Source organism: Neomonachus schauinslandi, chromosome 3, assembly GCF_002201575.2.
Source record: "Neomonachus schauinslandi chromosome 3, ASM220157v2, whole genome shotgun sequence".
NCBI lineage: Eukaryota > Metazoa > Chordata > Mammalia > Carnivora > Phocidae > Neomonachus > Neomonachus schauinslandi.
In genome coordinates, this window is record NC_058405.1 from 76,287,784 (window position 1) to 76,297,518 (window position 9,735).

The window sequence follows — 9,735 nt, forward strand, 5'->3', positions numbered from 1 at the left end:
GGGAGAGGGAGAAGCAGGCTTCCCGCGGAGCAGGGAGCCCAATGTGGGGCTCAATCCCAGGACCCTGGGATCATGACCTGAGCCGAAGGCAGATGCTTAACAACTGAGCCACCCAGGCACCCCGCAATGACCATTTTCTTGATCTTTTGTCTGCTTACTTACCATTTACTAAAAGATGTGTTAAAAATCTCTTGCCATAATTGTGGATTTGTCTATTTTCCATTATAATATGGTCAATTTTTGCTTTATAGATTTGAGGCCATATTGCTAATATCAAATTTAGGCTAATTATATCTTCCTGGTATTTAATTTTTTCATCATTATGATGTGATTATCTCTAGTTATACTCTTTCTGCTTAAAATCTATTTTGCCTGATTTATTAAAGCTCCTAGTTTTCTTTCTTTCTTTTTTTAAAAAAGATTTTATTTATTTTTTAGAGAGAGAGAGCGAGAGAGAGAGCATCAGTGGGGGGAGGGCACAAGGAGGGGGAGAAGCAGACTCCCCACTGAGCAGGGAGTCCAACTTGGGGCTTGATCCCATGACCCTGAGATCATGACCTGAGCCAAAGGCAAACGTTAGACTGACTGAACCACCCAGGCAGCCCTCATAGTTTTCTTTTGATTAATGCTTGCATGTTATATTTCCCATTTTTTTACTATATCCTTAAATGTTTGGATATTTATATATCTTTTATACATAGTGTCTTTTATACATAGTATATTGTTTCTTATTCTGATATTCTTTGTCTTTTACCTGGATCACCTAGTTCATTTATGTCTCATGTAAAATACTAATTCATTTCTGTTAAATCAGTCATCTTACTATATGATTTGCTTGTTTTACCTGTTTTATGTTCTCTTTTTTCTCCTTTCTTGCATTCTTCTATTGATATCTATTATTACTGCATTGTTTATTATTCCATTTTTTATTATTTTCAGTTTGGAAACTGTATGTTCTTTGCTTTATATGTATATGTATAATTTTTATTATTCATATGGTTAGTATTCATTAAGATTCAAGTGTATATTTGTCATCTTGATTGCTTTTTATTCTTTCCCACACTCTCACTTTCATTGTGGGGTTGAAGATCACCTTCAGAATTTCTTTCAATATGGATCTGCTCAAGAGTCTCTCCGTTTTCATTTGCCTATGAAGTCTTTATTTTTTTTCATTCATTATTTTTTTTTAAATGTTTCATCATGAGAATGTCTCATTTCATTTTAAGAGCATACTTTCATCAGGTAGAGACTTCTGTTGGCAGCTCTTTTCATCACACTCTGTAAACTGAGCCACCGCCTTATGGCTTCACTGTTGCTATCAGAAAGCCAGCAGTTCATCTGAGTCTTGCTCCTTTGAGGGTTATCTGTTTTTATTCCCTCCTGCCCTGATTCTTTTTAAAACTTTTATCTTTCTTATTTTTTAGCTTCACTATGATGCATCTGGTTGCAGATTTGTTTATCTTATTGATTACTTATTAGTTAGCCTGCTTGGAATTTATTGAGTCTTAGATCTGAGGATTAACTATTTTTTCATGTTTTGGAAAATATTGAGTCATTATCTCTTCAAATATTGTGCTGCCCAGTGTCCTTTTGGGACTCCAATGAAATGTATATTAGACCTCTCACTGTATCTCTGTGTCTCTTACCTTCCCTTCTCTTCTTTCATCCTTTGTCCTTCATTCTAGATAGCTTCTACCTGGTCTGTCTTTCAATTTACTAATTCTATCTTCAGCTGTGTTTAATATGCTACATCTATCCAACTTCTTAATTGCTATATGTTTTAAGTTCTGGAATTTGTTTCTGGTTTCTTTTTCAAATTGGCCGTGACATTGTTAATAGCTTCCAATTTCCTTCTGAACATTTCAAATTTGACTCTTCTTCAACATGATAAACATAGTTTCTTTACAGTTGTGTCTGGTAATTCCAATATCTATTGTTTCTCTGGGTCTTGTTTATGTATGCCTGTTGCTTTCATTGAGTACTAGAGACTGTATTTGCAAAATTACTTCTAGAAATAATTTGATGCCATCTTTCTCTACAGAGTACACAAAGCACTAGTAATCTGGATCACATATTTCTAATTTTAGGACTAGTGATTTTTCTGGGCAACCCAGATGACTCAAAACTGTGCTAAAATCCATGCAGGAGCTGTTTTATTTCTATTTCACCCTTCCTCCCTTCAGCATCCAATCCTAAACTGGGGGAGGGGGATGTTACCTGTACTCCTAGTTTACCCTTACTCCTTCAATGGCCCTGCAGACCTGTCAGAAGGGCAGTTCAAATGAACAGCTGTCTTTTCCAGATGGGCAAACCTTTTCAGAGCAAAACACCCTGAGTGCCGAAGCTCACCCCACCAAATTCCTAATCTCTCCCAGATCTCAACCAGTTTCATATTAAATGGTTCACTCTTGAATGCTTTGAAGATTTTTGAGAAATATTTCATCTGGCTTTTAAAAATTGTCTTCTGTGGAAAGGTTGGCCCAAATGCCTAATTTACCATCATCAGAAACCTGTAAATATGTCCCTCAAAGAGCTAAATATAGAATCACCATATGACCGAGCAATTCTACTCTTAAGTATATACCCAAAGAATTGAAAGCAGGAATTAGAATTGATATTTGTACACCAACATTCATTGCAGCATAATTCACAATAGCCAAAAGATGGAAACAGCCCAACTGTCCATCAACTGGTGAATGGATAAACAAAATGTAGTATATCCATATCATGGAATGTCATTCAGCCATAAAAAGAAATGAAGTTCTGACACATGCTGTAACATGGATGAACCTCAGCAACATTACGCTAAGTGAAAGAAGCCAGGCATAAAAAGACAAATATCGTACGATTACACTTATATGAAGTATCTAGAATAGGCAAAGTCAAAAAGACAGAAATCAGACTAGAAGTTACCTGGGGCTGGGAGGGAGGTAATGGGATTATTCCTTAATAGAGTTTCTATATCAGGTGATGATAAAGTTTTGTCAAAAGATAGTGGTGATGGTTGCAAAATAATGTGCATGTAATTAATGCCACTGAATGATACACTTAAAAATGGTTAAAATGACAAATAAATTTTGTTATAAATATTTTATCATAATATTTAGGAGTTAATAATTTAATATACCAAAACCATTGTATTGTACACTTTATATGGGTGAATTTTATGGCATGTGAATTATATCTCAGTAAAACTGTTTTTAGAAAATAAATCTATTATTATACTTTATCAGTATTTATCTCCCCATAACAAACTGAAGCCAGGATGTGTATCATTTCATCTTTATTTACCCAGTGACTAATAGGGTGTCTGCTATGTGGTAGCCCAGCTGGCTACATCTTCATTGAAGCTTCACTGATGATTAGCAAGTTCTTGCTAAACTGTCTTTTGCCATAACAGTTTTCTTCCTGAATCTGATAAATATGTTTACCTCCTTTCTTTACTCATATGGGTGACGGGCTTCAAAAGATAAGGTTTGATTGGAAGTGCAGCTGTTTCTGTATGCTTTCCTGATCGATGAAACATTTCTATTTTGTTAGGAAATTTTACCTTCTTGAAAGTACCTAGTGCATTTGAATGTTCATAATTCTCATTACCCCTCACTTTTCTTCTAAATTTCTATATAACCACTTTTTGTGTAGTCTTTACATCTTCAAAGGTAGATTAAATATTGTCACATAGAGAAAGTTAGAACAAAGATTGATTTTCGCTTGCTATACAGAATAACTGTCAATTTATTTTCTACAGGATTTTTAGAAACATGGACATTTTCTTTACTTTCTTGACTGAAAATGGTAGAATGCAAACTTGAACTTCTTGAGAAACGGTTTCTTTCTTTTTTTTTTTTTTTTAAAGATTTTATTTATTTATTTGAGAGAGAGAGAATGAGAGACAGAGAGCATGAGAGGGAGGAGGGTCAGAGGGAGAAGCAGACTCCCCGCCGAGCAGGGAGCCCGATGCGGGACTCGATCCAGGGACTCCAGGATCATGACCTGAGCCGAAGGCAGTCGCTTAACCAACTGAGCCACCCAGGCGCCCCAGAAACGGTTTCTTATAAGAATGCTTCGAAAGTGTCTCATAGCACCCAAGGGCTGCCAATAGTGGTTAGGATGCTTTGGGCTACAAACAACATAAATCTAGAATCAAATTGGGTTAAACCACAAGGAAAAAACTTTCATGTCACATGGTTATGGGTGATCAAATGAAAAGTATCCCAAAAGACTTATTTCATCTTTACCTGAGATATTGGCCATTTTAGCCCTCACTGTTGAAGGGCTACAGGTTGGGACATTCAGAGTTATCTATACCTGCGTAGTCTCCTTATAAAGAGGATCTTGGGCCCCTATCACTTTAAAAGAAGAAGTGTTTTCTAGAAGTTTCTTGAAATTTCTCTTCCATTGTTGACTGATATATCTCCAAGTGTATCAAAGCATTTGGAGTGGGATTTAGAAAATCCAAGCTTAGGAAACGGAGCCAGTTCAGGTCCTTTGAGAAGCAGATGGTGAGACAGGATTCTTTGTATAGGAGATTTGTTGAGGGAAATGCCTGTGAAAGATAAATAGGAGGTAGCAGAAATAGGCAGGGAGAGCCTTTAGACACTGATGCAGGTCTGAGACCCATGAAAGGAGAGGGGTGGGGAAGAAATATCAGGCAAGAAGAGTCAACTCAGCAGAACTCTGAGACAGTTTTGGGCAGGCCAATGGGGAGCCCCCAAATCAAAACTGCTCTTCAGAGGGGTCCTGCATCCCACAGAAATTATCCAGAATTCATAGGGAAATGTAAAGAACTCTGAATAGGCAAAACCGTCTTGAAAAAGAAGGAAGTCAGAGGACTCACACTTCCCCATTTCAAAACCTACCCGAAAGCTAAGTAATCAAGACAGTGCACGTAGTACTGGCATAAGAACAGACGTACAGACCAATGGAATAAAATTGAGAGTCCAGAGATAAAGCTTTACATTTATGGTCAATTGATTTTTGAGTGCTAATTTCTTTCTAATGGGGAAGGAATACTCTCTTCAACAAATGGTTCAGGAATAGCTAGATTTCCACATACAAAAGAATGAAATTGGACCTTTACTTCACACCATATACCAAAATTTACTCAAAATCGATTATAGGCTTGACTGTAAGAGCTAAAACCACAACCATGGATGTACACTTTTATGACTTGGGTTTCTTAGATATGACACCAGAAGGACTAGTGACAGAGTAAAAAAACAATAAATTGGGCTGCATCAAAATTTTAAACTTTTCAATTTTGCTGCAAATTATGCCAACAAGAAAGCAAAAAGACAACCCACAGAATGGGAGAAAACATGCAAATCCTATCTTTGATAGGGTACTTGTATATAAAGAACTTTTATAACTCAGTAATAAAAGGAGAAATAACCCAATTACAAACTGGCAAAGAATCTGAATAGGTATTTCTCCAAAGAGGATCTACAATTAGCCAGTAAGCACATGAAAAGATGCTCCACGTCATTAACCATCAGGGAAATGCAAATCAAAACAATAATAACATACCACTTCACACCAACTAGGTTGGCTAGAATGAAAAAGACAGTAACAAGTACTGTGGGGATGTGGAGAAACTGGAACTCTCATATTGCTGATGGGAAAGTAAAATGGTGCAGCTGCTTTGGGAAACAGTTTGGTAGTTACTCAAAAAGTTAAGTATAGAGCTATCATATGACTCAGCAATTCCACTCCTAGGTATATACCCAAGAAATGAAATAGGAATATACTGAATATATTAGATATATTTGATATTTATATGAATATAACCCATTCATATGTGTATGTGAAATCTGTCCATCCCAAAATTTATACATGTATGTTCATAGAAATTTTAGTCATAATAGCCAAAAAGTAGAAACCACCCAGTTCATCAACTGATAAGTGGATAAACAAAAGTGATATATACACAGAGTGGAATATTATTTGGCAGTAAAAGGAAAAAAAAGTATTGTTACACGTTACAATGTGGATGAGCCTTGAAAATATTATGCTAAGTGTAAGAAAGACCACAAATTTTGTGATTCCAAACATGTAAAGTGTCCAGAATAGACAAATATAGAGAGACAGAAAGTAGCTTAGTGACTGCCTAGGGAATGGCGGGTGGAGGAAATGGGGAGTGAGTGATAATGGGTGTGGGGTTTCACTTAGAGATCATGAAAATGTTCTAGAATTAGTGGTGATGGTGCCACAACTCTGTGAATATACTAAAAACCACTGAAGTATATATTTTAAATAAGTGAATTTTGTGGTATATGAATTAGACCTCAATTAAGCTGCTAAAAATAGAAACAGAAATGGCCCAGCACTAGTACCCTCACCATGCTCAGTTACTGAGTGGAGGACCCAGGGAAAGCATAGCCTACCAACACTGCTGGACCTTAAGGCTTAGCAACTGGTGCTGTCAGTCAACTCTAATCCCCAATGCAGACTCTCTTGAAGAAGATCTAAACAGTACATTTCCACAGCCCCCACAGAAACCACGAACAATCACATTAAATTTGCATGAAATTATTTTCAGACAAAGCATTGTTCTATTGCAATGAATCCTTCTGCCTCGCATTTCATTCATTTAATAAACATTAATTCCGTGTGTCCTGCTATGAATCAGATGCTGTACTGGGTACTGGGGAAAATCTCCTGGTCACAGCTCCTTACAATTTTTTCTTCTTCCTTCCAGTTTCCCCTCCTCCTATCCCTCTCTCTCTCTCTCTCTCACACACACACACACTCACAGTTACAATGCCCGCTAACTTTTAAATGAAAATGGCTTTTTACAGTTTACATTGTGTTTCACGTACATTAGCTTATCTGATCCTCACTTAAACAATTCATAATTATCATTATTAACCAAGGATACGCTTACAGAATTTAAATTTGTCCAAGACCAAAAAGCCAATAAAAAGTAATTACCGGGCGCCTGGGTGGCTCAGTCAGTCAAGGATCCGAATCTTGATTTTGTCTCAGGTCATGATCTCAGGGTGGTGAGATTGAGCCCCACGTGGAGCTCTGTGCTCAGCGTGGAGCCTGCTTGAGATTCTCTCCCTCTGCCCACCCCCTGCTTGCACTTGCTCTCTCTCTCTCTCTCTATATATATATATATAAATAAAATCACTTTTTAAGTAATTACCAACCTCCCAATTCTGTTCTTTCCCAAACAGCTATCTATGTTCTGTGGTTTTCACTCCCGGCAGGTCCCCCCCACTCCCCACTGTAGCAGGCAGAATCCGCCACAGCTGCAGGCTCCAGTCCTGTAGATTAGTAACCCCAGTGGGGAGAGAACACCTGTTTCACTATGGCTCTAGCACATCCCTGGGTTGATTCTGATTGGACCTGTCTTGGTCACGTGTTCAGCCCTGAGCCAGGCACTGGAGCTGGAGGGGTGCTCTGATGTGTGGGTCATGTGAGGATCAGTGAAGTCCTGGGTCACAAGTGCACTCGGGGAGGTAGAAGAGGGCCAGTCAATTGGAAGCATGGTATGAGAAAGAAGGAAGGCAGCCACACGAGGGAAATGGTCATGGTAGGCCCCCTGTTAGCAAAAGAAGGATTCTGGACAGATGAAAACAATAGAAGAACTACCACAGGAGAGGGATTATGACATGGTGGCTCTATGGGGTGGAGCGAGGTGCTATGAGGTGCAGAGTCTACCAGAATGGACAATTGTCCAGCTGCAGTTGCTCTTCTATTGCGTTGAGACAAAGATGTTGACTCCCCCTAGAGCCTGGGAGTGGAGGAGTCATAAGGTACAGGATTCCACGCACATCTGTCCAACTTACCCACAAGATCTCTAGTTCCCCAGGCACAGGGGCTTCCCATTGTGTGAGCAGTGCTACAAGCTGTGGGGTGGGGCTGTCCCATGATAGAGCGGTCAAGTCTCACTTGCCTAGCCCCTAATCTTGGAATCGTAGGATGGAGAGGGCCTTCCCCAGTTCATTCAGGCCACCACATGCCCAAACTCCCCCACATGGATGGCACCTGCAGAGGAAGAGGATCTGCCTTCCTTCACTGCAGGAGGATAACTTCTCTTGCCGCTGAGAAGAGCTCATGACACCTCCCTACTTCCAGCCCCCCTCCCCATTTCTTCAGTCTTGACAGAAGACCTAGCTGCTCACTGTTTCCCGTGTCATCACCCTTAAGGTACTGGGAACCTTATTAAAATGTCATTTGTCCTTCCACTCAGCAACACATGGGATGAACATCAGTTGAGCACCAGTTATGAGCCGAGTGCCCTGCCAGTTGCTGTGGTCACAGAGATGGATAAGATATGGTCCTTGACCCAAAGAGCTTGAAATCGAGTGGAAAAGAGATAACTAAATAAGTGATTATCATACACAGTGAGATAACAGAACTGTCCTGGCCCAGGATGGAGGAGGGCTGGGAGGACAGAGAGGGGCTCCATGATGCCAGGGCCGAGGAAGGCTTCAGAGGAGATTACAATTAGCAGAGTAAGTTGTTGAATACAGATTTTTTCTTGTTTTAAAAATCGACACAACTTTGGGTAAAAAAACTAGAGAACACAGAATAAGCAAGAAGAAAATAACCACAAAACGTTGGCGTCCCTTCAGTTTTCTCAGCAACAAACTACATCTTATTTTGTAACCAGCTTTTTTTGCTTTAAAATATGACCATTAGAATCATAAATATTTTTCTATCCCAGTTTTCATGGCTACGTAGTTCTACTGAATGTTTCTGAGGGTCTTTGAGAGAGGTCAGTAAGGAACACCCATCTTTCCTACCTCAATCCACTGAGATTGGTTTTCCACAGCAGGTGGAGAACCAAAAACTCACCCTCATTCCTAATTAAAAGTTAAATCTCATCATGAGAGACAAATTGGGCCTGTGCACTCTGTCCCTCTGTTCATACACTGGAAGAACCCACCTCGGGGAAAGCTTCAAGCAGACAACCCACTGGGCCCCCAGCTCCTGCACTGGCCCTGCAGGAGAGTGATGAAGAAAGGGAACAGCTTCTCCAAGCACGGGCCTTCGACTCACCACCCACTGTGACTCTCTGGGAAAGAAGCCGGGAGGATTGAGGAAAAGCCCACAAAACTAGAGGCTCGGGAGGAAGCATTTCCTTTGGACAATAGAATGTCCTACTACTCATTTTGCACATTTAGGTTGTTGCCAAACAACAGTGAAATTAAATACCTTTCTAATGAATCTTTGTGAACATTTACAGTGATTTCCTGAAGAGAAAGTCCTAGAAACGCAATTCCTGGGCCCAACAGTATCAATGAGCTTGAAGCTTTTGGTGCTTTTTGCCACATTTCCTTCTAGGAATTTTATATCAATACACATTACCACTAGCAGTAAAGTTGATCCTCGAACATCGGTTTGAACTGTACAGGTCCACTCATTTGCAAATTGTTTGCAATGAATACGTGTACAGAACTGTAAATGTATTTTCTCTTTCTTATGATTTTCTTAACATTTTCTTTTCTTGAGCTCACTTTATTGTAGGAATACAGTACATAATACATATGCCGGTCATATGTTAATTGACTATGTTATTGGTGAGGCTTCCAGTCAACAGGAGGCTGTTAGTAGTTAAGCTGTGCGGAATCAAAGTTATACGTGGATTTTCAACTGCACAGAGGGGGATCAGCACCCCTAGCCCCCGTGTTGTTCAAGTGTCAACTGTATTTGAGAATGGGTTTCCATAATGTGCACCCACTCTGGATTAGTCCTTTCATGCTGACCTTTGTGAATTTGTTGGGC